General features: G+C 46.1%; 1 protein-coding gene across 3 annotated transcripts in view; it reads left to right on the top strand.

Moving 5' to 3' along the window:
- Positions 1 to 8,832: 8,832 nt before the first annotated feature.
- The window catches only part of MRAS (muscle RAS oncogene homolog), a 38,312-nt gene continuing 20,464 nt past the window's right edge, over positions 8,833 to 26,680 (top strand). For 2 of the 3 annotated variants that reach the window (XM_021526148.2, XM_021526151.3), the window contains exon 1: positions 9,037 to 9,290. The gene's annotated coding sequence lies outside the window, so the exon portion shown is untranslated. Of the gene's footprint in view, positions 8,901 to 9,036; positions 9,291 to 26,680 lie in introns of those variants that run through there. The other variant, XM_021526149.3, reaches the window with a different exon arrangement.

The following is a 26,680-nucleotide window of genomic DNA, read 5'->3' as shown; positions in this document are numbered from 1 at the left end:
GCACTTACCAACAGTTCAGCTAATGATTCAAGTTTGGCACATGTCCAGAATGTTCTTGTGCCCAGTTCATGTATCTTGTAGCTGATACGTATGCTAGTTTGGATTCAGAGCCTATTAAGAACATCTTCCTTATCTCTGAGGGAATTTGCATGCCTCACTGATCCCCTTGCACAATAAGGAGAGCCTGACCCTCCAGCTTGTGAAAATCACCCCACAGCTTGTGAAAATTTCCCACTTTTGCATCAAATATTTTGCCTGGGTATAGTGACCCAGCCCTGACTGGGAGAGATAACCTGACCAGCCAGAACCATGCTGGGCTGACAGGAAACTGGCACAGCTCAGTTCTGCAAGGAGCTGCTCAGCTGGGCTGCTGCTGCTGCGTGGGATGCAAGGATAAGAAATCCTTCCAGGATGAGATCTGGGACACAGCCCGGCCCTGTGGGTGGGCTTCACACAAGACCCTTGCTCCCGCAACAAAATTTTAGAAGAATGCTCAGCATAGTTTGAATATCCCAGCGTGGGGTGGGGGTAAGGGAGCAGCTGGGGGGCTCTTCCTCTCACCCTTCATCCTCATGGGAATTAAACATGAGAGCTAAATGCTCGCCTTTTCTGAAGCTATTATTGGCAACCAATGCAAAATGTCCCTTTTCATGACAAGTAAATGACCTGCTAAGTACAAGCTATAAAAATTCAGGTCATGTTTTCTGTTTCATTAATATGCTGCCTGACAAAGCCTTTGCCTGCTGGGGCTCTCTGCTGGGGAATGGGAGTTAGAAAACCCTTAAGGATTCCTCACTGTCATTATGAGATAGAAAGGCAAACAGGCTTCTGAAGGAAAAACAGCTCCCAAAAGACAAGGGTTTGTGTCCTGATCTCACGAACAACCACAGGAGCAGGCAAGTAATGCCATTTACACACACAGTCACATAGTGTGGGGTTCAACTGCTTTTATGTTTCACTAATAGCTGGGCCTGACTGTCCCAGAAGTCAATAAGACGGTTCTTTTGATTGCAACAGGCAGTGGACCAAAAATGCTATTTAGACACAGAAATGTTTGTTAAGTTGGCAAGGAGGGAGAGAAGAACAATATTAATCAGAAAGAGAATTCAAGGGAGAGTCTCTCTGAAATGTTTTTCCACAAAAATCATAGAAGCATTTACACTGGAAAAGCTGCCTAAGATCATCAAGTCTGGCCATTAACCCAGCACTGCCAAGGCCACCACTAAACCATGTTCCTAAGTGCCACATCTAAACCTCTTTTAAGTACCTCCAGGGCTGATGACTCCACCACTTCCTGGGCAGCCTGACCAAGGCCTGACCACCCTAATAGTGAATAAATCTATTCTAACAAACATCCAGTCTTAACATTCCTTGGTACAACTTGAGGGCATTTTCTCCCATCCTGTGCCTGGCTGCTGGGAGAACAGACTGACCCTCACCTGACTACAACCACCCTTCATGAAGGGCAATAAGGTCACCCCCAAGCCTCTTTTTCTCAAGGCTAAACACTCCCAGCTCCCTCAAATGCTTTTCACAGGCCTTGTGCTCCAGACCTTTCACCAGCTTCCATGGCGACTGTAGTTTTTGGGCAAGTAGCATCAAGAATTTACTGGAGATTTTTTTGATGTAGTTGTTCTTTCCACATAAAACTGTCTTTCAAAAATCAGAGAACTGATTTCTGTCTTCTGGCAGGAGACATCCAAGGTGGATTCAGAGGGTGTATCACTTCTAGTTGTAATTACAGGGATTTCCCATAAAGGATGTAGTGAGGCTGGACCTTCATTCACATGCTCAGCTCAAACTGGATTAATCTAAAGCTGGGTTTTGGATCTAAAACCTTTCCCCAGTGTAAGGAGTTTGGGCTTGAAGGAATTTGAAGAGCATTAGGTTTTGCTCTTGACAATATTGAGTAGGATGTGTCCTGCCTTCCTGAGTATGTTCTCTGGGCTTGCAGGGTGGTAACTAATGTGCTGTCCTACCTAGGGCTGAGGTTTGGCTTTCCACCTCCAGGTCAATTCCCATCTTCTCATCTGTCCTGCTTCCTCAACTACAAGCCGATAAAGCGAGTTTCATGTGGAGAGCATGGAGGCTGAGATGTAGCAGGGAGATGCATGTAATCTGACTGCCATTCAGAAGGTTATAAACATATAATTTATAAATAAAAATCACTGCTATTCAGAGGGCTATAAATATTTCCTTGAGCCACCAGGTATTTCCAGGTTTGGCATCCAAATGTCCTGATGAATTACTTCTTGCCAAAGGTAGGTTTTAGGGACCTGGCTGCTTTGTGCCCTTTGTGTGGTTCATTACCATGTATTTTTTTCTCTGCAGTGCTCTTGCCCAGAATGCCAGTGTTTTGGAGCAGCACTATCAGCCTCATTCCAGGGATACTCAGCCTGCAATGAATGCATTGATTCATAGCTTATTTTCAAAGCCAGAAGGAACTGCTATGCTGATCTGCTCTGACCTCGAGCATTCAGTGGGTACAGGAGTATTTATAGCTCTGTTTACAGCATTCTGCTCTGTGTACAAGTGAACGGGGACAAGAGCAGGTTCCCTGTCCCAGTGTAGGTTTGACAGCCACTACAAGTTCAACTGCTTTATTAAGGTATTGCCCTCAGTAACTGGCAGGGCAGATTAGCCCTGCCAATTCCAGGGCGTGTGGGCAGGGAGTCACCCACACACAGCACTTGTGCATACAGTTCTGCTCTGCCTGCAGCACAAGCAGAAATAAGCTCCAGGTGCAAAGACAGAGATCTGGGAAATCCTGGGCCTGTCTTTCTTAGTCTCCTCGCTAAGCCTGTCTTGTGTCTTCTCTTGGGGGATCATCTGTCCTATGTTCTAACCATATGGAAGCCCAAAAAGGTGCATAAGATCACCGGATAAGATGACTGAAATGAGCTTAGCAATAAAAAATAACTCGTAGGGAGGTTCTAGAGAGCAGCAGGACAGAATCAAGACCAACTGCAGCTGTTACAGCTCTCCCTGTATGTTTCAGAGTGTGTTCCCTGCTTTGTATTTGGAGTCACAGGCTAAGACACAGTTTCTTCCAGAGCACACCATGCTGCTGCATTTCAGATGTGGTGATGAACAGACCTGCCCCAAGCTCAAGCAGTCCCAGAAGATAAACTCACTTCTATGTGTGCAACTGAGACTATTAAAATGGAAACTGCTGAAAGTTATCTCACTTTCCACTTGCTGTGCCCTGTCTTCATGCCTTGCAGCACACAGCCAGTCTGTGTGACCATTTATCTTTCCCCTGCACTTAACTCTGTTGCCTGAACTCCTGATGTGTGGTGAATGTCCATCCAGAAACCTGAGCAACAACCAAATATATTCATTAGACAGATTAGCTAGTTGTTCTTCCTGTTCAAGGTCACATTGCTGCAGGGTAATGCCCTGGAACTTCCAGTGCAACATAAGGTGCCCGTGTCACTTTTTCCCAGTAAAATGGAATTTACTACATTCCTTAGAATATGATTTTCATAGCTAAATTTTGCTAGAGTTCTGATTGACATATGTCCTGTCAGGTTCAAATTCCCCTGACAGCCTGCCTTTTTCACCAAACTGTACTTGTGAGTGAACACATAATTGTCCAACATTGTACAACCCTCGGATGAAATCCCCAAGAGAAAAAGTAATTGCTTTTTTACATGCACAAAAGTAAAATCAGCTGGAGATAATGCTCTGATAGTTAAGAGAAGCAGTTATTAATATTTCTGCGTAGAGGCAACACAGCCACCAAGGCTACTGTGAATCTCACAGTCTTGCTCTTAGGCAAAGTATATGCAGTCATATCTCTAATCTGTTCCATCTCTCTCCAAGCAGCTCACCCAGCAGCGTGAACAAATGGCCTGGAAATGTCGTCATCAGGCTTCATCTGGCACTATCTCTCCTTCTGTCTGGGTCATTGATTTCCTCATCTCCTCTGCCTTGAAACTCACATCATACATTAATTTGTGGCTCTCTGGTACTGAAGCAGCTGCACTGTGCCTTCACTGCTCGACACCAGCAGCTTTCAGCCGCTGAAGTGTCCTTCACTGCTGCTCACATGAAGACCTCCTGAATGTGTCTCAAGTGGCCTCCCTGCCTGCCACATAACAACATGTGCTCTGCCAGCTTTTGTTTCATCACAAGAGAGCTTAGAGCTCTTCTGCTTTTGGAAATTGGGTAAGATTCAGTCTCCTTCCTACAATGACTCAGTGTGCTGCAGAAATTACTCCTGCCTTGTATGAGCAGCTACTGTGCATCTCTCAGAGCTGTGCCAGTCTCTGCTAGCCACCAGCTGCCCTCTGGAGAGCAGAGCAAAGACCTGGGGCTGCTCCATGCTCTGGTCTTATGATTGCTAAATACAGCCCATTGATAAATAACATAAATGCACGAAGGGCACAAAATCAACAGTTGTTGCAGGTGCTAATGCAGCCTTTTCCTCTGTTCTTTCACCCTGTCACTGACACCTTTCAACACCACCCTTTGCATTTTGAGTAGGTATTGTAGCTTTGCATAGCTAGTTCCAAGGACCTAATCTGGCCAGCAGAAATTTACTTTCCTTGTGTTTATTAGGAGTTATAAAAGTCCTACCTTTCCTCAACACTTGTAAACTGAGTGCATCTGACATGGAAGTTAGTACACGATAGTGAGACCTCAAATGTGAAGCCCTTGCTCCTAAATTAATGGTGATCTTAATGGGAATAATTCAATTCAAAGAAGTGCCAGATAAATTGAGTCTATTTCCTTAGGGAAGTGTGTTCTTTTGTAAAGCTCTGCCAATCCTTGCCTTTTTAGAAATCAAATTGGCAGTCTGTTTCACAGCCAAATTCCTGATCCTGGGCCTGGAGTATGTCAGGAAAAATATTTCTAGAGAATCCCCTGTTATAAATAACCTGGAGAAGGGAAGTATTCTTTGTATCCTTCCTAGAACAAAGAGTAGCAGGCTGTAAATGGGCATGGAGAAAGGGCTGATCTAGTGTACTAGAGAAAAAAAATCTTGATCTTGAGTCTGATGTTTGCAGCTTGTGCTCAGGATGAGTCACATGAAAGGCAAACTGAGATAAGAGCAAAGACTCCTGAAAGAAAACGACTGATTTTAATCTCTGTATCCCAGTTTACATGGTCTTTGCTGTAGAAATAAAAGCTCTGCACTCCCCTGTAATGTCTCCTTAAAAGGTGCAGCACCACCAGTTCCTGACTGTGCCCTCGCTGTATGTTCCCTAAGCCTCTCAGGAGGTTTTTCCTTTGTGACCCGTTTATAGAGGATGCTCATAGTCAGCCTGTCCCAGCCCTCCTGCAGCTGTCACAGCCACACCGTGTCCCATCTCCAGCCATGCTGACCCTGAGGAAGTCACGTGAGAAATTTTATGTAGTTTATGTAGTTGCATGTGAATATCACTAGATGTCCTCTACTGCTAAGTAGCTTCGCTGTGGTCTGTGCCAAGCACCAGAGAAATCTGGTGAAATCAATCTCAGTTGTTTAAACCATGTTATAGTGTCATTGTTCCTATCCATAGAAGCAGAGCAATATTGTCCATCCATAGCCCAAAGGTGTGATCTGCTTTCTCTGACCAACTGGACTCACAGTGGCAGCAAAGCTACTGCATTGGTTTCATGCAGATTTGGAGTCAACTGGCAGTGTAGGAACACCTAAACTTTTTCCTTTGCAGCTCATTTGTGATTGTGCAATCTGACAGGGTTCAGGCTGTGGTCCCTTTGTGCTCTTCTCCAAATTCAACCCCAATGGTCAAGCCTGCAGGGCTCTGCTCTAGCAAGATCCAATCTGGTGCAGGATGGTGCTTTTATCTCTGCAGGGTGCAGGCAGCTACAGCTACCTGCTCCAGCACAATCTGCCTGTCCTCCAGACACTGATGCCAGCAGCATCTTGGGTTAGTACTTGGGAGGGTCACTGCATCTTCTTAAACCCCATCTCCATCCTCTGACTTCCCTGAAATGACCTGAAGTAACTCTTATCCCTGGATATATGGCACCAACAGGAACTTGTACTGACAAAAATCTTACCCATTGCACTGCATCTGCAAGGAAAACTTTTTTCCTTTTTCTTTTTGTGTGCTTTTTTTTTTTTTTTTTTTTGTGCAAACAGTCTCTGCCTTGCTGTGGTGCTGCGCAAACCCTCATGTTTGCAACCTCCTGCTGCAGAGCCTGGGCAAGAGAAGTGTCCCCAGCAGCCCAAAAGGCAGGCAGCTGCCAACAAAACAAGCCGAGAGGCTCATGCTGCACTAACCCACTCAGCTTTAATATGGGATAATAAACAGCCACATTCTCTAGACCTAATAGTGAAATACCATGCTATATACATAATGCATCCTCTGATTTAGTGAGAGCTTGCTTGAAGTATAATCTGACTTGAGGAGTTCAGAGGTTGTACCGACACTTTAATCTACTCACTGAAGCTGAAACAGACTGGAAATGTCATGTGCTTAAATCTGTATGGGGGAAATGTTGGCTGAAATTGTAAGGCACTCTTTTCTTTTAGCTTTCTATTTGTTCCAAGGTTTGAAGTGTCATCCATCCTACACTCGCATCCCCCCAGGGAGGGCTGGTAAAGGGAAAGCTCTTCATGCCACTGTCTCTGCTGTCAAACTGAACGTGATGCTTTGTTTGAGGGCTCCTTGGGGTGACTCAGCAGGATACAAAAATGCACTTAAATAGGAGTTGTATTGTATAAGCGCTCAACCACAGCTGCAATTCCCCTTTAGCAATGTTGTTAACTAATACGCACTACAAGAAATTTAATGCTGCTCCAGATACTGGATGGAATTGAAAGAGGACTTTTTGGCTTTCTTCCATCCATAATTTTAGTATTTCTTATGATAGGAAGGCTACTGAGAACTGAGCAATAAGCTAGATACCTGACGTACAGGAGCCAGGCCACAGCTTTTCCTGTCAAGTGTTACTGACTTTGGTATGAAATGCATCAGAGATTTTCAGGTTTTGGTGTATGAATATTGGGCTTGGTTGGCAAATGCAGAAGCAAAAATGTGCAGCTCTGAAGGGTGATCTGTTTAAAATGCCCAAATAGAAAACTGGATTCTCAGATTTAAAGATCTAAACCTGAAATCTTTGGCCTACCAGTCCCAGGACTGCTGTGTCCCCAGCATTTAGTGACAGCACTTCCACACCTCTGAGAATGTACAGATGACCTGCTGTGTGCAGTTTTGCCAATTTTGCCCTCCCTGGTGGCAAGATGTGCTGATAGCAAAAACCAGATTCCTCATAGCCAGTCACCTCCATCACTGCATTGCAGTCTGCCCTGGGAAGATGAGGAGACTATTTTGTCCTAGAGGGAAAATCTGTAACCAACAGAGAAGCTGTTTCACACCAAATTCAGGTGTAAACATGTGACTCCTTTTGACAAATGCATATCTTACAAACCCAGCTGTCAATTCATGTAAACAAAACACGTCTGTCCACGGTTTGGTTTGGAAAGCCTGTGGGGTTCCTCCTGGTCTGCTCCCTCTCACCTCTTCCATGCAGCTGGACCAATGCAGGTTTTGAGGCAGATACTCACATATCTTGTTTGCAAAATGGCAGTATACTTCTCTCTGCCTGTTACACTTGTGGGAAAGATAGCACGGAAGCTGACTTGTTCCGTTCATGCCGCAGCGCTGTGCCAGACTCCTTGGGTAGATCTTTCTTGAGGACTACTGGAGTGTACAGAATGCTAATTCAGCACAGGAGGAGTGCTGGGACTGTTCACTTGGGTTTAAGAACCATTTTGAGTTCCTGTACCTCTGCTTTGCTCACCACCAGGGAGGTAAGCCCTGAGCCAGCACGGTAAATCAGCAAGTGCCTAAATGTACCCTCTGAGATGCTGCAGGCACTCGGTCTGTACCTGAGCACCACCCAGGGTTGTGCTCAAGGTGCTCCTGTGGTAGGACACGTCCTTCCTGTCATGGGTCATTCTCACACAGCCATTGCCAGCATCCTCTGTGAGGGCAGCATGTGTCAGTAAGTGTGTGTAGGTGCGGGAGCAGAGCTTTTGCTGGTGTCAGGCGCAAGGTGTGAGGTGGCAAAGGAGCCCGCAGGTGGCATGGGAAGCGCTGCTTTGGTTGTGCCTCGAAGTGCCAGACAAGGGCACAAATGAGAGGTAAAAAAATAACCACTGCTTATGTGTTCCCCGAGTGCTGTATAGGATGAGCTCTGGTGTATTCAACACGAATTCTCTTATCGGGATTCAAGTTGATGAGGCTTCCTAGTATTAAGTATGAATATATATACATGGGGGAGGGGGAGAAGGGGGTTGTGTGCGCACAGTAGCTGCTTCTCAAAGGCTCGGTGTGCGCCGTGTTCATGCGGCGTGAACGGCGCTCGTACCAGTCCGTGCCGTCCGGCCGCTGCCCCGTCCGTCAGACAGAACCGGCTGTTTACTGTCCTCCTGCTCCTCCTCGTTTGCTGGCGGCTGCACGAACCCCGCGGCCGGACGGTCGGTGCGCTCCCTTCAGCCGCAGCCCCGTGGGGCCCGGGGTGCCGGGCGGGGAGAGCGGCCCGAGCGGTTTAAGGTGCCGCCGCTCCGCTCCGCTCCACCTTAACGCGCGGCGGCGGCGGACGGGCCCATTGCCGCGCCGGGGGTCGGCGGGCCCGGGCCCCCGGGAGCCGCGCCGCCGCCGCGCCCACGGACAGCGGCACCACGGGCGGCCCGAGCGGCGAGCGCGGCCGAGCCGCCGAGCCGCAGGTGACGGGGGTCCCCGCGCCGCCGCGAATCCCCCTGCGGCGGCGCCCGGGCGGCCCCCGGCGGCGGGGCCGGGCTATTTATAGCAGCCGCCGCGGCGGTATAAGGACGGCGGGCGCGGGCTGCGCTGCCGCGGCCGCCGGGGCCAGAGCGCGGGGCCGCCGGCGCTGCCCGGCCGCCTCTGCGCGGGCGCTGAGGGCGCGGCCCCGCAGCCCGGGTGAGAGGGCGGGGAGCGGGGCCGGGGGACGCGGCCAAACAAACAATAACCGGGTGCGTTCTGCCCGTCCCCCGCGGGGCGCGGGACAGCGCCGCGCACTTCGGGCGCTCCACGCGTGACAAGCCCGCGGGAGGGGCGGGACACTCGGCGGTGACACCCGGCGGTAACCGCGGCGGGGCTTCCCCCTCTGCTTCTTTCCTCTCTCCACAGCGATTCCTGCTGAAATGCGGCGCCCCACGCTGGCATGAGCCCCCGCGTCGGGAGCAGCGCGCCCCGGGCACCGCCGCTTTCCCTGGCCGCAGCTCGGTGTCGGGAGGAAAGCGCTGTCGCCGACTGTCGCCGCGGAGCCGCCGCTCGCGGCAGCGCCGGACGCCGGGCAAGGCACGGACGGTACGAGGGCTCCGTGCGGCGGGGGGCTGCGGGGGCCCGGGGTGCCCGCCCCGCCGGGAAAAGGGAATGGATGGCGCAATGGTCGGAGCGCCGTGCGGTCCGTGTCTTCTCCGGGCTCTGCGCTGCGGAGGGGGGGTCGCTCTGAGTTACGCGGTGTAATGGAAGATCTTTGTAAGTTGAGGGTTTGTTGGATTTTGCTTGTGTCAGGGTTATTCCCCCCGCCACAGATTCAGAGCCACGGTAATATTTTACTTTCCTGCCCCGGGTGCGTTTGGATGTGATCTGGGTACGGCGAGGATTCTTATCTTACCTTAAAATTGCTCTTGGATCACTGAGTACTTTGTATAAGCTTCCATAACTTTTAAAAAGGATAGAGATGCTATCTTCAATTACAGAGAAACAAGGAGAGGAGGAGGTTCAGGTTTGGGTTTGTTGGTTGGTTTTCTTCTTTTTTTTTTTTTTTTTTTTTTTTTTTTTTTCTTATTCCCGGTTTTACTTTACTTTTACTTTCTTCATTAAGAAAACAAACTGAACCACAGATAGGACAAGGATTTTTCAGACCTTGTGACTGTGATTGCTGGGGATCAGAAAGAAAACTTGTAGGTTTTTTGTTTGTTTGTTTACTTTAATCAATGGCTCAAGAGCTGTAGAAACAACGCATAAAACCCTACTTCCTAGACAGAGAAACTAAGAGCCACGCTGGCTGCAAGCTGAGGAGCAAGTTAAGTGTGGATCAGTCTCAAGCATCCTGCACTCCTCTGCTCCAGTGACCCTCCCTGTCGAGCTGGTCACGTCGTGCATCAAACTGGGACTTCACAGAGACAGGGCTTTTCTTAGAGGAGCAAAGCGCACAGGGGAGCCCTGACCCCGGCGTGAGGCTTTTTCCCAGCACAGGGAGCTGCAGCCCTTCAGCACTGTCAGCTGGCACTGATCTCCAGTAATGCCACGGAAATAGGAAAATCTAAGCCACCAACTCTTCAGGTAGCTTAAATTATCTAAGTTCGGATTTTTCAGTAGGCTTAAAGGGATGCTATTTTCCATCTGGAAATGTTTATGTACGTCTTACCTGGAAACTATTGTTCATACAAGAGTTGTTATTAAGAAAAGTGAATCAACTTTAGAGTTGTATCAGCTATAGGTGTACTTTCTGAGTTTTCACTCTGAAATTACCTGGTTAACTCATGCTCTTTTTGCACAAGAGATGCATTTAAAATGCCTAAAACTGTTCTTTTTCTTTATGAAGGGTACTTGTCTCTTGCTCTGAATCTGTTAAAACAGATTTGCAAAAACAGTGTCCATTAAGAAAGGCTGGGAGAAAGATAAGGAAAGAACAAGGGGTGTGGCAAGGAAATTACAAAGTAAGAGCTTTAAAGAAAAACTCTGTAGCAGAGCTTTAGACTGCCTGAGAGGTAAGATTTCTTTCTAGATCCTTGAGTCTGAAAATACCAAGCTGACAGCATCCCCTTAAAAATAATAGTGTATGTAGAAAATAGGTATGAATAGCTTCATATTGTAGTTCTGCATCAATTTGTTTGTGTTTCTTTGATTTTGCTCCTCCATACCAGGCGCTAGCCAATATGATAGAGTGTATACCCAGATTGCAGAGGGCCAAACACCCCACCAGCATCACTTCTGAACCAGAAGAGCTGCAGTAGGGTCAGAGCTGGCCCAGCACCTCTTTTCAGAAATTATCTGAGAGGCAGTTCTATTTATTGATGTTTTAGGTGGGTATTTTCACAAACTCAAATTTTTTTGCAGAGCTGCTAAGAATTGCAGAAACTAAACCTGTCTTCTTTGGGGGAAACTTTTGTTTGTGTCGCATTGGATGTTCTTTTCTTAACCTGAGACTGAGGCTAACACTGGGGAGGAATAACATTGTATCAGAAGGTGGTTAGAGAGGACTTTATTCCTCCTCCTCACACAGTTTTTTGGCACTGGTGGAGAAACGGCATTTGGGGACTGGAAGGAAGAGGATGAGTCCTGCAGATGAGCTGGTGTTGTCATTGGGAAAGGCAATGTTAGGCAGGTGGATATAGGAAAAATTGATGTGATGATTCATTATTTTTGTCATTGTGCTGGGGTTTCTTAGGTTCTTCTTCAACTGCAGTGTCCTGCACCCACGTCCTCCCTGGCTCATTAGCCTTGTTCTAATGTACCGTGTTCTCCTAGCAGGGCTGACAACGTTTGAGCAGAAACTCTACTCCCTTCTTTTAATTCTAGAAGGCTCCTTGAGCAAAACTGTTAAGCTTTATTAATTTCTGCCCTTTAATTTTTATCTTTCTTCCTCGGGTGTGAAGTCCTTTTTGTAGCTGGATTCAAGCCAAGAACCTCTACCCACAGCTGCCAAGCCTGGCATCCCTACTGGCTCCAGGTGAGTCAGTTCATTAGGATGAATCAATATGCCCCGTAAAAGTTTTAGGCTCCAGACTTCAGCTTGACCACTCTTAATAATTCAGTTTACCTGGTTTATCTGTTTGTCCCTGCTTCAGCTAAGCTGTCACTTCTGGTGGCTCCTCACTTCAGATTTGCTCAGCCTTTGGAGCCATGCAGGGCCTTACACTTTGTGGAGCTGCTTTTGCCTCAGCATTATAACTTCTCCATGACCACTCATCCCTTTTCCTCTCTTACTTGCACAGGGGGAGTTAGGATGGATTGCACCTCAGCATGGGAATGTGCAGCTCTCAATGCAGGGAGTATTTGAGACTCTGGAGGTGGAGAATATTAACATGAATCCACAGGAATGAAGAGGGGAGTGTTTTTGCATGGTGGAGGTGTTTGCATAAACTTTTACTGTCATGAATAAGTAGATTGAGACTCAGGGGACAGATTCAATGTGAAAAATAGGGAATTAATTTTCAGGCTTTCAAGACAGGGCTGAGGAAGAGAATGGTGTTAAAAGACATGGAAATGTGCCTTAAAAGTAACCTTGCAAAGATGGATGACATTTTTGTTGTTTGAAGCACCCAAGTTTAATGAGGTATAAAGCAGAAGGCTTGGGAGGATGTGGTCCAAGTGAAAACAGAATGAGCGTGGGACTGGCAGATGGGAGGAACATTAGCCCACTCCTTGGTGGAGTTATTGCTTCCTTCTCCTGTTGTTGCTTACAGGGGTGCTTGAGAGGAGATGCTTTCTGGTGTGGGGAGAATAGCCTTCCTGTTCTACTTGAATGCCAATGGCTGTATTTTTCTCTGTGGGGAAACAAAGTTCCAGTGCTCCAGTGGGTCACATCATGAGTGTATCCAAAGTCAATCTAGAGCAACACCGTCTACTTCAAAAACATCTGCAATAAGCCAAGGCTGGCTCTTTCTGAACAGAGAGGAGAAATGAACAGCTGTAACTTCAGATGCTGAATTGTTTGGCATACTCTATTTTCTTGAGATTTATGGCTCTTTTATTCTCTGAGAATGTAGTGGAGCAATTGCTGATCCGTGCATGTGTATGTGTGAGAAAATGTCAGTGGAGGAGTAACATATATGGAAATCTTGCACAGAGATAGAACAGGCAGCCATTAGATAATGAAATAATTCTACAAAAATATATCTCCTGAAATAATGATTGAGGGAGGGGGTAGGGACCAGGTTGGGGGAGGTTAACAATATTTTTGAGTAGTTTGCTCTACTTATAGTACTCATAGACTCTCCTGCAATTTTCCAGTGAGTGGTGCTTTGTGTTGCACAGGCAGATAGGTTCCATCTGAGACACCAGCCCAATTGCTGGAACTAGGGAAGGGATAGGAAACTGCCCCCAAGCACTTTCTCTGTCACAACCTGTCCAAAGGTAAGTAAGCTAAGGTCAGCAACTCTCACGGGCACCAATGAAACCTGCCTGTCACTGAGTCCACTTTTCTTCTTTCTAAACTGGAGTAGTAGAAGTTATTTCTTTGTGGGGTGTGTTGCAAACATAAATATAGCTGAGATAGTTCAGAAGGCATCTAAGTATCTGAGACACAGTCTTGGATGGGGTTCCCCTTCCTGCTATTTCTCTTCTGGCCAAAATGGACCAGCAGAAATTTTCAGTGCTTGTACAATTTACATATTAATTTTTGGCTAAATTTTATTAACCTTGGAATTTGTTTGACATCGATAGGCTCAAGAGTAAAATCTTTAATTACTTTCTTGTACTTTCTTCTACTACAGAGCAGCTTAAAAAGTTCCTGGCACTCTTTTCACCTTCTCCCAAATAACCCAATGCCTTCCTTGCTTTCTCTTTGAGAAGGTCTGCTTCTGTAAAGAATGTTGTACCAAATATATATCTTTATGCAAGATGGTAAAAATGGTTTATTCTTTCTTCATCCCAGCTCTTGACTGCATCTACCTAGTTCTTGGTCTAGAGATAAATGTCACTGAGGACTGCCTGGGGACTAATTTACCTCTGAATGGTGACTTGTAATGATTCAGATAATGGGCCAGACCACTGTTTTATTTAGTGACTGGTGCTAGTCCACTGAAGTTCAAACAGCTGCTCCAAGTTTCTATCATCTCCAGTGAAAACAAGTCCAGCAACATCAGCTTGCAGCCGGTTTACAGTAAACCTACTCCCTGGGCTGTGGGTTAACTTCCTTAAATGTCCCTTGTGGTCAAGTCTGTTACTCTTGTATGTGAAAATAAGTCTTGGTGTGCTTTCTGATTTACTGAAGTGTAAATAAAGCAAGAAGGTCTTTCACGTTCAGGTTCTCTCATCAGCATATATTAGTAACGCTCATCAGCTTTTGACTGGGACTTTGATGGCATAATTACTCTGAAAGGGTAACATATTCAGAACTACCTGTGTGACTTTGGGAGTTAGATTCCTCAGAGTCTTAGTCATTATTTTAAAAAGTAATTAGCTTTTTAAGCTACACACACTCCTGGAAGTTTTAAGCAAAGGCTTCTGTTTATCTTGTCTTTAAAATGCCAGTTTCTAGGATGACAGTGACAGCTCTGCCACTCCACTTATTTCAGATATCAAATAAGAGTGTTGGAGAAAAAAATAGAAAAATACTGTGGTGTATAAATTCTCTTGCATAATCTTACTAGAGAAGTCCACGAGGTAAAAATGTACTTTTCAGTCACCTGACAGCAGGATGGATATGGGCATGCATTTTCAGCTATGTCTTTAGGACAGCTGAGAGGATGACTGATGTCTCAGCTGTTTTTGTAGACAGAGTAAAGCATGTATTTCTCTAGATAGGATTTGGTGCACTTAATTCATAGCTTGTGACTAGAACAGTTCAAGTCACTGGGGCAATCATGGTTATCAGCAGAAACAGATAAACTAAGAAAACAGTCTTGCATACTGTAATGTTTGTGTAGGTAAGATTTTAATTTGCTATCAGTCCTAGGGTTCTTTATGAGCAGTGATGGATTAGTCTTGATACTTGTGAAAGTTTTAAAGCATTCCTGTAACACTTGTAATGCAAAATCTATTTATTTTGCAACATACCTGTGAGATAGGGGGCTGCTATTTATCTCATTTGTACAGCTAGGGAGCTGAAGTATTCAGTAAAGCTAAACACAGCATGAAGGATTGATCACACAAGAAAGTCTGCAGCAGGACAGACAGGAGGGTGCTCAAACACTCTTAATTCCCATGAAAATCAACAAGCTCTGGTCTATGCTTTTCCTATCTGATTCTTCCTCAGTGCTTCTGAAGCAGCTTGTGGCATTTGCTTGGTTGGACAATATGGGTTTGGCTTTTCTAAGAAGAAAGCTCAAGCCCAGTGATGGAGGGAGGGAGGTGATGTGTGTCTGGGAAAGAGTGAGGAACATCCTCCAGCTAGCGATGCCTCCACCACCACTTCTTCAGTGAGTGGCTTCCCCAAGGCTGCACAGGCTGCCTCTCAGCTGCTTAAACTGTTCCTCTCTGGACAATCCCTGCTCTTCCTGTGCCCAGAGCCAGCTCTGCTCCTCTTAATAAAGTTGGTATGAGTGTCTGGGTTGATGATGGAGCTTCCTGCCCAGCTCCATATCTGCCGCCACAGTGCTCAGTCCCTGTGCTGCCTGGGTTCCCTGATGGAGCAGAGCTTCCACTGCTCCATCTCAGCCATGTGAGGGTCACCAGTGTTTGGAGTTTGGTGAAGGAAGTTGCCCAAAGCTGGCAGGAGGAATTTTTTGTTATGGTTGCATGATGAACAGTAACAATGTGAGTTTTATTGCTCAGATTGTATCCACATTTATAGGATGCTATATTTAAAAAGGAGAAAAAATGAGTCATGGGGAGCTATGCTAATGCTAAGTATTTATGTCTACCTCTTGTGAGGCTGAAGGTGGTGGGAGTTGAGCAACATTCTTGTGAAGTGTCTAGAGGATTTACAGATCAAACTAAAGCCTGCTGAAGTCAGCTGTAAGTCATGCAGTGCCTTGCTCGGGGCCCATGTCATGTACTGTGTGTGGGTTACAGTGAAATATTCCTCTTGGGAAGCCCGGGAGCGCTCAGTGCTGCTGCCTTCCCTGGGCTCGGGCCGGAGCTTGACTTGCTCCCAGTGGTTATTACTCTGCCACTGGAAAGTCACTCCTGGCTTGCTGCCAGGGCAGGAATGTTGCTGTGCCTCCCAGGCCATGCCTGCAGCACCATAGGAAGGGGTGCCTATGCCCTGAGTGGGAGCAGGCAGAGCCTGGAGTGTCTCAGCTTCTCCTGCAGTCCCAAGGAGATGAAGTGTCAGGGTCTGCTGTGGTACAAGCTGCTAGAGCTTTCCTTTCAGAGCTGGCTAGGGTCACAGGGGTGCCAGGGTTCGGATGCTTTCACTTATGCCATGGCTTGACACTAATTCAGTTGGCTTCCACTTAATTATGAAGTGCAAATGTTGGAGTTTGTTTTATTTAAAAGTTCTTTAATGAAATTGTAATCTGATTGAGAGCGCCAGTGAATTCAGCTTTCCAAGTGTCTGCTTGCCAGCATGCCTCAGCTCCTGTCACAGCTATAGGAAGGACTGGGATCAGGATTTCAGTGGTGGGTGAGCCAACAATGGAGTATGGAGAGGGACTCTGTGAACAAACCCTGACAGCACCATGTGTCCAAAAAATGCAGAATTGGCAATAGCAAGAGGCTCTGCAGATCCTCTGTATAATCCACTTATTGGAAGGAGGAGGTTTTGAAGTGAGCAAAAAATAATTATTGAAGTGAAATCTTCAGCTTTATTGGGCTTTATTGTTTTGTTTTATTGTAATTTTTTTTGTTTGTTCTTTAAGAATTGGTCATATCGACATGGAAATGAACGTGTTTAATCTTCCTTTGATATAATTTTGTGTGGTACACTATTGCAGCTTGTTCTGTTTTCCAGTGCAAGGCATGCTCTGGTTTATGGAAACAAATACTTGTTCATCTTGCAAATATAAGAGGGATTGAAAGGCTTTTGAATAGGGATCTGCTCTTTGCACTGCTGGAAGCACTAAGCCTCATGGTGAGCCTGATAAGCAATAGTTGGAACAAAGACCCACCCATTTCAGATTAAAGGGATATTAATGGACATCAGTGTAGTGGGAATCGCATCCACCTTTTTCTTGAACTGGCCTTCCCACTTAAAGAACTGCTAAAACACCACTGTAGCATGTCTGCAGGTACCTGGTGACTCCAAGAAAGAATTTAAAGGATTTTTTTTCCTGTAAACTTGTGATACAAGCTCTTTACGCATTGCTTGTTGAAACACTCACTCTGAAGGAGTACCAAATAACAAAAGTAACAGGATGCAGATGGAATTTAATCTCTTAGACACATTCAGAGCTGTTATCGAGTCTGTCATCTGTACTTAGCATACCCAGATAGCTCTTGAATGGTCTGCATAGACATCTGGCAGTTTAGTAGAGATTGTGATCTTCAGAAAACAAGTACCTGATGTCTTATGTAATACTTGCTATGAAAGTATTGGTGTTATTGGTGTCACCAGCCTAAGAGAAGCTTGCTGGGTGGGGAACATATGTCTATAAAGCAGGACTCTGTGGAAGAAGTTATTCAGTACCAAGCACTCAATCCCAGAAAGGGTCATAAGGGCATCCACAGAGCTTGTGCTGCAGGATGATGAACTGGGAGGTGGGAGATCACTGAAGGAATCCCTTTGGCTCAGCAGTGCTTGCTGCTGACTGCAGTTGCAGACTGAGGCTGGTTTGGTGGCTGCTGGTGTTTCATAGGGACAAGAATCCCTAACTAACCTTGGAACAAGAGGAGACATGCCCCAGTGCTCTGGAAAAACCCTCAGCTGTTGTCAATTGTTTTTGTGCAACAGTGCAAGGTCAAACACTGCTGCTGTAGCGCTCAGAATAGTGCATGATCTTGCTGTTAAGGTACCTGCCTGCATCTGACACAGCTGCCCTGGGGGATCAAGGCAGGTATTGCCTGAGCCCACTGTGTGTGCACCTCACCTGAAGAGACCTTGGTGCTAGCTGGGGAAGGATCATAGCTTGAAATTGGAGCATCCAGAGCTTGTGATCAGCTGTAGAGATGAGGTGGACTTGAATAAATACTTGCAGTGCTTCCGTAAAAAAATATTCTGTAGCTCAAGGGCAGAGTGCTTTGAGAGAGACTTCTGTTTCCTCCACATGCTGTGGATGCTTTCAGATCTAATCTGCAAACAGGGAATATTTCAGGCATGAGGAACTGTGAAGACCATTTGCTTTTCATGAGCTTTGGGCAGGTCCAAAGAGATACTGAACGCTCTGTTAAAATGCTCTGCTGGTCATCGCTTCTTCTGTGTGTCCTGCAAAATAGCTCTACAAAGCACAAGGATGCTGACAAGGGGCTGCATCACCCTAGTCCTGTGAGCAGCAAGGGTTTTGCTATGTGAGATTTACTTGTGGAGTATTAAGTCTGTTTTCAAAAGTTTTACTTGGACCAAACTCCTGTGGAGCATGAAAAGGCTTTCATGTTAATTGGCAAAGTTAGCTAAGAGAATATATAATTCCTTATTCTTTTTGCAATGTAGCAAGCCTGTTTAATTAGGCAACTGGGATTTGAATTATTAAATAACAGAACAGTTTCAGCCTACTTTTTTCTGTTGGTAAAGATCTGCAGCTACCCTGTTTTTATTCCGTGGATTTTTAAATTATGAGTTCCAGAAACTCTTTGAACCTCAGGAGGATGACTTGCTGGATCCAGGAGGACAGAGAAATAGGACTCTTATTTTAAGGTCTTCTGAGCACAGCAAGTTACTCTCTGTTGTTTACATACCAGCCTCACAAGAATATGGAAATAAATGCTAGGCTGATGAACCAAAGCAGAAAAATTGTTTTTTCGGGCATATCCTGTGTCGAAGCATCTGTTTGGTTTTGTGCAGCATAAGTCCTTCTACCCCACAAAATACTGGGAGCAGTTCTCTGATTTGGGGTAAAAGAGAATAGAGAAAAGTAACAGGATCTGCAATTCATGTGAGCTTGGGAAGACTGGTGAAGATGAGCTGGCATAGCTGAGAGGTGAGAAGGGAGGTGCTCTGGTGTCTTAGCCGGAGCAGTGAAGAACTGCTTGGGCAGTGATTGGAGATCTGCCACCTTCAAGGCATTGACAAAAGGGCTGAGGAAATGCCTGCTAGTGTCCATGATAGGGGCAAACACGCCAGCAGCCCTGGGCAGGGTGTCCTCGTGGGCAACAGGAGGGGAGGGATTGCTGACAAAGCAACGTGGACCCAAAAAAATCCTTAAATATCTCCCAACCTCAGGCTCACCAAACCCTCCTGACCCCAGGCTAATGTATTCTGGCTTCTGTTTGGGACTGGTGCACTTCAAAAGCCTTGTTGAGTGGAGGGGTGGGTGGAACTGGTGACCCAAAATACCATTTCCCCTTCCTAAAGCTGGGCGTATACCAAGCTTGTGTCTCTGTGTGGTAAAAGAATATGAACCAAAAGTGCTGAGAGATGCAGTGGTTAAATTGAAACATGCTGTGGCAGGATGAAAGTAATCTTGTCCCTTACAAGGCCTTAATGCTTTGGGGATTTTTTTTTTTTTTTCAAGTGGCTGCCGTCCATGCTGTCTCTATCTGTGATTTTAGTAGAGGTATTTTTATATGCAGACGTGTGTCAAGATGCCATCAGGTTAAATCACCCCATGTTATATTATCAATCACTAGGTCAAAATAAAAAAACAATATCTATAGTTGTGTTTTATTTAAAATTTTAAGACTGAATTTTCATTGAAGGTGCTGAAGCATAAGAGGATAATTCCATGTAAAGGTCTGTGTCATTGCAGAGAACCTTGCAGTACAAAGAAGGGTCAAATCCAAATTTTTTGCCGTTTCTGTGAGTCTGGTATGTAAAATACGATGCAAATGAGACATTTGCCTAAATTGTCAAGACTAAGGCTAATCCATAATCTCATTGCTTGGGTTTAAAAATAATGGCACTGTACATGCATAGGAATGGCATATGAGATCTACCCTAAGGCTAGAGCAACATAACGCTGCACCCCATTGGTTTTGAGAAGAGACCCTGGTGTCTTGACTTGGTTGCAGCTTTGCAGCAGGATAGCTGTACTTCAGAGCTGTGTTGTGGATGGAAATTAAAAATGGGTCTTATGGCAGAACCTCAACATTTCTTTGGAATTTCTCAGCCAAGAGAAACTTCTCAGCCAGTCTTTAGGAGATTGAATGTGTTTCCTTGCTCAGATTCTTCTGAGTTTCAAACAGGAGAAGGAGAGCAGAGTAATTGAACCAAAACAGTGATTTGGAAGAGCTAATGAAGGACCAGGAATTCTTTTTTGAAGGTAGCTCTTGATTTACCTCAATATCTAGATACAGAAACGTATCCTTGCATAGCCTTAGCTATGAAGTGATCCTTCCCACTGCTCAGGTAAAGCACAAGTTCTGTACACTTGTAGGAGCTCTGTACCACTCAGGTACAGCTGCAGTGTCCAGTGGCACTGTAGTACCACTCACAGCTAAGGAAAGGTGAGTGTGGTCCAGCCCAGAAAATGACAAGCAGTGTGGGGATACCAGTGTTTAACTGATGCTTTATCCTCTTGTCCCATCCAAGGTCCTTACCTGCCCCATTGCCAAGACTCAGTGGTGTGTGCAGTGCCTGTATTCTCTGTAGTCCAGCACATCTTCTCATTCCCTGGGACAGCATCCCCTCAGGGAATCTGACTGTGCAATTTCTGCAAATCTGTCAGTGTCAGCCTAATAAGACAGAAGGAGGCATCATGTTGGGCGTGGAGCACTCAGTACCTTGAAAGCTGACTTCTGAAATGAGTATAAACAAGTGTGGTGTGTTTCTCCAATGTGAAAACAGTTTATAGGGCAAAAGCAGATGTTATTGTTTGGTGTGTGTGAAAGATGCTTTGTGGTAGAAGCAGGTGTGCCTCTCTTTTCCTTTAACTGGCAAGAGAATATGCTGTTGCTTTCTTCTTTTCCATTTTTTTTTTAACTCCATGCAATGGTGATTGAGTTTTGAGGGATATTATCTTTCCCTGAAGTTGTGGGTGAATTTCTGATGTGATTGCACAGTGTAGTGGTGGTTGGAGCCCTCTGTTGCCTTGTTATCAGAGCTGCTTCACAAGAGTGCAGTACACTTTTGAGGTTATGATTTCCCATCACATGTTAATCCAGTGAAGTGCTGTAGATTCACTTGCTGGCACTGTTTAAATCCATAATGCAGCACCACCTGCCAAACCATGGGGCATAATGGAAGTGTTAATGAATGTACATATATACCCTCCCACATGGCTGCAAGTTGAATGACTTAAGAGTCAAGGCAGAGAATTTAGGCTGAGTGTAGAAGGAACCAGAATTAGGGTATCCTGATGCACATCTCTGCTGAAACTGGGGGGTGAGGGGTGGCCACAGGGGATGTAAAGTTGGGTCAGCTAACTTACAGGGTGCTTTCAAAGATGTGTTGATTTTCAGCTGCTGCTCTATGGATGCATCCAGTCACGACACCTGAGATGTAACTTGGGCATTCAACAACAAAGTGCAGGTACTGAGCAGCACCAGCTGCTGAGGCTCTGGTACCTCTCTTCTGAGGGGTATTCTCATGGGATGCTTCTCTCCAGTGCTGGAAGGGTGAAGGCACTTGATAGGAGAGTGGACTTGAGTCATGCAAGGGTAAACTCTGTTCCTCATGGGTGGTTTGGCCAGTTGCCCACTGGTTTGAGTGTCAAGGTGTGTGTTTGCCACCAGGATGGCTTGTCCAGGCTAGCACAGAATGGAAAGAGAATAGCAGGGAAAGAACTAAAGAGGGACAGCCAAGGGATTTGCTAAAGAGAGGGGCTAGGAAGAGGCAGCAGGACTGTCTTGGCACGTGGCTGGGATGCTTGCAGTGTACATGCACTCTGTCCTCAGGCAGGTTCAGTGGAAAGCTGTGGCTTTGCAAAACTCTGCATCATGATGTGTGAGCAGAGGAAGGGCCTGTGCATCCACTCCTCACCCCTGTACCCAGCACCGAGTTCTGCCCACCCTCCTCTTTGAGACAAGCAGTTGGATTTGCCAAGTATGGAGTCACCTCCCCAGCATGCTGTTCTTAAATAAGAGGCTTATGCTCTTGGCAGACACTGTAATGAGCCTGGAAAAAATTACTGTTACAGGTCCTGGCCCAGTGATGGGATCTTGGAGTCTTCCAAGTGACAGAGTAATGACATGGACCTGGGAAATGCCTGGAATAGCCTTCCACACAGTTCTGGGATTTAACGTCATTAGATTCTAATGTGCCTATTTGGGTAAATTTGGGAGGTAGCTGTTCCTTCATCTTCTGAAGTCCATGCTGGTGAAGCTCTACTAAATCTCCAGCATTACAGACCAGCATACTCTCTGTTCTTCTGTACCTGTAAGTGAGTATTAGATGTGTTGTGGGGAACCAGGACAACTGTCCTTGATCCAAGACCCTGGGAAAATTTATAGAGAGCCCTTTAAGCCTGCCCTGTGCCTTGGGGTGTGGAACTATTGCAGAAACATAGCTCACAGATAATTTCTGGGAACCTTGTGATGCAAAGTGAACAGGCAATGTGTCTTTTTTTTCTGTAGGAGATGTACAATACTCTTTTTGCCTAGGAAGGACATAGACGTGAGTCAAGTTTTGGAAAAAGATTTGCAGGTAGAGGACAGATTTTGTAAATAGCCTGGAGATCCCTACTCTCCTCACTTTCCTTCATCTGTCCCTTGGAGTTAGGGTTCACCCATCTCCTAGTGGAAATGCTGTTACCAGAGAACTTCACAGCCTTCAGCTCTTTGCAGCTGTCTAAGAGATGCAAAGTGTGTTTGCCAGGAGGGAAGGGAGTCTTTAAAAATCCATTTACATCCTGAAAGGCATCCGGTAGCAACACTGGAGATGTAAAAAGCATTAAATACTGAATTGAGCCTGACTGGAAGACAAACGTGGTGCCAATTGCATTGATTGATTTGCAAGAGGGTGACTGGAATGAGGTGGCCCTGTACCCTTTCTATCCATTAATCATCTCCAAAGCATCCATAGGTGCCATGAAGTCTGTGCCTTGACACAGCCGTGTGTGGACAGCATGGTGCTCATAAGGCTGCAGGGCAATGACTCTTCAAGGAGCTGGGCAGAGGGGTGGATGCACCCCTTGTTTTGGCAGGGGCTTTGAGACTGATGTGGGGAGGGCAGGGTGGAGCAGTGATGAGGTCCATGCTGGGCAGTCCTTGGTGCTGCTTAGGATCCCCTCACAGCTCCATGATGCAGCACAGGAATTTGTTGCCTGGACCACTTCCACCTGCTCAAGGTGATGCTCATTGAGGCCAGGAGGTCTGTGCCACGCACATCTGGCTGTGCCATGCACATCTGGCTGCAAAGCCAGCATCAGGGCCTCATGCAAGCAGCAGAACATCTGGGCTGCAAACAGGACATTGCTGAAGCATTGAGCTGTTGCTTCAGAAACCTCACTGAGGAGTATTAAGAGCAGCAAAACCACCCAGGGCAGTGAATTTGGGGTCTTTTCTATTGGTGTGTCAGCAGGCTGGGATGTTTAGGAGGGAAGCTGCCCATTTCCAGGGATTGTGCAAGCAGGAAGGGCAGCTATTGGAATTCGAAGCCGCTTCCTCCACTAAATTTGTTCTTACTGTGTTATCTCTGCCTGGGCAGGGCAGGGGAACATCTTGGCAATCTGCTTTTTTGCTACAGTATGTTTAGGTCAGCTTCATTGGTTCCATGATAACATAGGAGAGGCCTTCCTGGTGTAACTAGCAAAGAATTTGCAATAGTAATACAGGAATCTATCATCCCCTGATGTCTCCTAACAATTTTGGAAACAAATGAGTAAGGAAAGGAATGGTGGATTTAAACGCACAAGAAGTAATGGAAGTAAGAGTAGCTGAGCCAGGCCCCAGATACTGAGTAGGATGCTCTCATTTCATACCTTGGTAAAAGGCTTGGATCAGCCTCCAGTGGACACCCCTAAACTGGCAACAATTCAGTTTCATTTGAGGCCTTAAAGATAAAGGAATGGATCTTGTGTAGCTGCTTTCTGGTGCATAACTGGATTCTTCTACAGAACTGGAAGTGGTAGAGCTGTAACTACAAATGGCCCAAATCTGACTGAAGTATTGTTTTTAATAATAATGAAAAAAAAAAAATCTGGCATCTGCGCCTGACTGTTGGTTTGTCAAAGTGACAGAACTCTTCTTACATATTTTGAAAAGGGCACTACATCACCGAGGGAAACAGGCTGAAGATTAATGGAGTTTTTGTGGGAGGTGGAGGAGGAGTTGGGAGAGGGAAGCAGAGTTGGTTTTGGATGACATTTGTCAGTGTGATTGACTCATGCTGTGCTGCACTTACATACAGATTGGGACACCGACAGGCACGTGCTTCCCAGTAAAAACAAGTGAGTCCCTGAACCCAGCCTGGCCACGGGAAAGCTGCTGCTCAGTTCTACAGCAAGGGCTGCCCCTTACATCACTTAGGGATTCACAGAGGGGGAAGGTGGGGGGCCGCCTACTACCTAAGCCATTTCCAGTGACGTGGCTTTTTATTATTATTATTTGTTCAGGCTATAATTCTGTATTTCCTGAAATAACTAGGAAGTATTCATCAGGCAGCTCCTGCCTTTAGCTACCTTTTGTGTGAATCTCAAGTGCTTCATTACTCCCCCGGTGCGTTTTCTTTCTCTTACAGTAAATCTGAGCAGCATCTGTGTGGTGGGGGAGGTGATGCAATTTTGGGTTGAAAGGGAGAAAAGGTCTGGCTGGCACAGGAAGCCAGTGAGCAGTTCACAGAACACAACACTTGGGGTACAGCATCTTTCTGCACAGGAGGAGAATTGATGAGGCCACTTCCAGGACCCCACAGTTACATCTCCTCACATTCAAAGCCCAGCCAATTGCAGCTCTCTATTGCTTGGTAGAGGATTTTATTTTTAAACGACAGTTGGTTTAAGGCTTTCTTTTTTGTCTCCCTTTTAGTAGCAATCTGATAGTGCTTTGATCACCACTCCAAAAGGAAATGCCTGTAATTTCCTGTGCAGGTCTTACCAGGTGCTGGGCTACATCAGATCCGGAAGCTGTTGGGAGCACCTGTTAGAATATGCCTTCTTAGAAATCCTCAGAGACTTGAAATTTCACTTGTGTTTTGAAAAACCTTAATGCCAGAGCTACAAAGGGCATCAGACTCTGGCTTCCCACATGACAGATCTGTTCCATGCTGACTTCCCACTGAAGACTGGAACACAGTCCAGCTTTTGTTCACTGTGTCCTTTTAGAGACATTGGCTGGGAAGGAAATCTGACAGACTGGAGAAAACTTGGCTAAGAGTTAATCATCTTTATTTAGTAATAATTGGCATGTTTTTTCATACACCTACAAGTCCTTTGGCACTTGATGGCTTGGGACATGGTCATGCCTACTTGAGGGAGAAATTCCTGAAGTTCATTCAGTCCCGGTCAGCATGACTCAAGGGAAGCAGCAGCCTCCTAAAAGGGCATGTCCTGTCTTTCAAGGATTCTTAGTTGTTCCCAGCCCAAGGGATTGCCTACAACACATCAAGCTGAACTATTTTGGTACCTGGCTAACGTCTCTGGGTGTGTCGTGGTGGCTGTGTGGCTGCAGCCAGCAGTCTGCAAGAGGAACAGAGAGGGAAGTGTTCAGATTTTGCAGAGTTTCAGCCCTGCAGGCACTGCATGGAGCCGCTAATGCTTACAAAGTGGCTGGGTAAAAGGGTGTAATCAAGTGAGCTGTGGGCAGAGGAAGAGTTCTTAATTGCAGCTGTAGGAGTAGTTGGCAGCCTCGGTGGCTGATAGTCTTCCTCAGGTGAGATTGGCATCCTCAGGTATGCAGAGCTCTGTCAGGCCATAGACCAAAATGAGCTGAGGATAGGAAAATTGCCTTAGCCATGAGTTGATGGAATCATCAGCATTGCTTGTACATTAGGATGTGCTAATTATGGCCTATTGCTGAGGTGGGCATCGGCTCCCTAAAGCTGTCTGCTTTGGAGAGCTGCAGCAGAGGAGGAGAGAGCTTGGTAGTTCTCACACAGGCCCTGCTGTAGCTTTTCCTGGAGGTTTCATAACAGAATTAAGCAATTTGTGTTGCGCGTTGCCATGGAGACTGTAAATCACTGTCATGCTGGTCTTCCCAGCCGGTGTTTTTAATTGCACAAACCTCCCCTACCAATCCAGGGCTTGGTTCTCAGCTTGCTGACCTTCTGTAAAGGCCTCGCCCTGGGAGCTCAGCCTCCAGGACAGCAGAGCAGAAACCAGGGAGAGGGGTGCCAGCACATCAAGTATCAGCTATCTGGGGTCCATTCTAATTTTTATTATTATGTGGCCACAACTCTGCTCAGAAGCTGTGCTTGCATTTACCCACTTGCATTCAGGGCAAGTTTTGTAATGAGGGTGGGGATTAGACACACTACCTACATTTTGTGGGCCAGTCATACAAACTAAGATGAATTTGGTGTTTTTATGTTACTTGGCTGCTCCAACGGGATAGCTCAGCCCTCCTACTCCACTTCCATGTCTAGACAGGTAAATGGGATTTTATGCAGTTTATTCTGCCTCCTAAAAGAAAACAATTTTTTGCTGAGGAGGATATAAGGAGGTGATACCCTTGGACCAATGTTTCTTTTTGTTTCCCATCCACCTACCTCAGAAGTAGCCACATTTCTGACTGTCTCAGCATTATTGGCTTGTGCTGTCAGGCCACCAGTCTTGCCAGTGTGTATGAAGATGGTTGTATAAGTCAGCCTCCTTCCAGTGACTAAAGCAGAGCCCTGACGGCATTTGTCAGCATAGGGTATAGATCCTTTTCTTGGCTCCTTCAAAATAAACTACTATATAAATTATAAGATCATTATCATCAGACCTTATTAGTGTATTACCACATGCTGTTTTGTATTCAGACAATAGATAAAAACATTTGTGCTTCACTTTTCTCAGTCAGATCTACAGCAAACACGCTTATTCTTGCTCCCACCTGAGGAGGACTGTGTCAGTACTCTTGCCAAAAACACATGAAAATTAGCCCAAGTCTTTTGCACTTGCCTGTAGCTCTGC

The sequence above is a fragment of the Lonchura striata genome, chromosome 8 (assembly GCF_046129695.1).
Source record: "Lonchura striata isolate bLonStr1 chromosome 8, bLonStr1.mat, whole genome shotgun sequence".
Classification (NCBI taxonomy): domain Eukaryota; kingdom Metazoa; phylum Chordata; class Aves; order Passeriformes; family Estrildidae; genus Lonchura; species Lonchura striata.
This window is presented reverse-complemented; position numbering and strand designations above follow the sequence as displayed.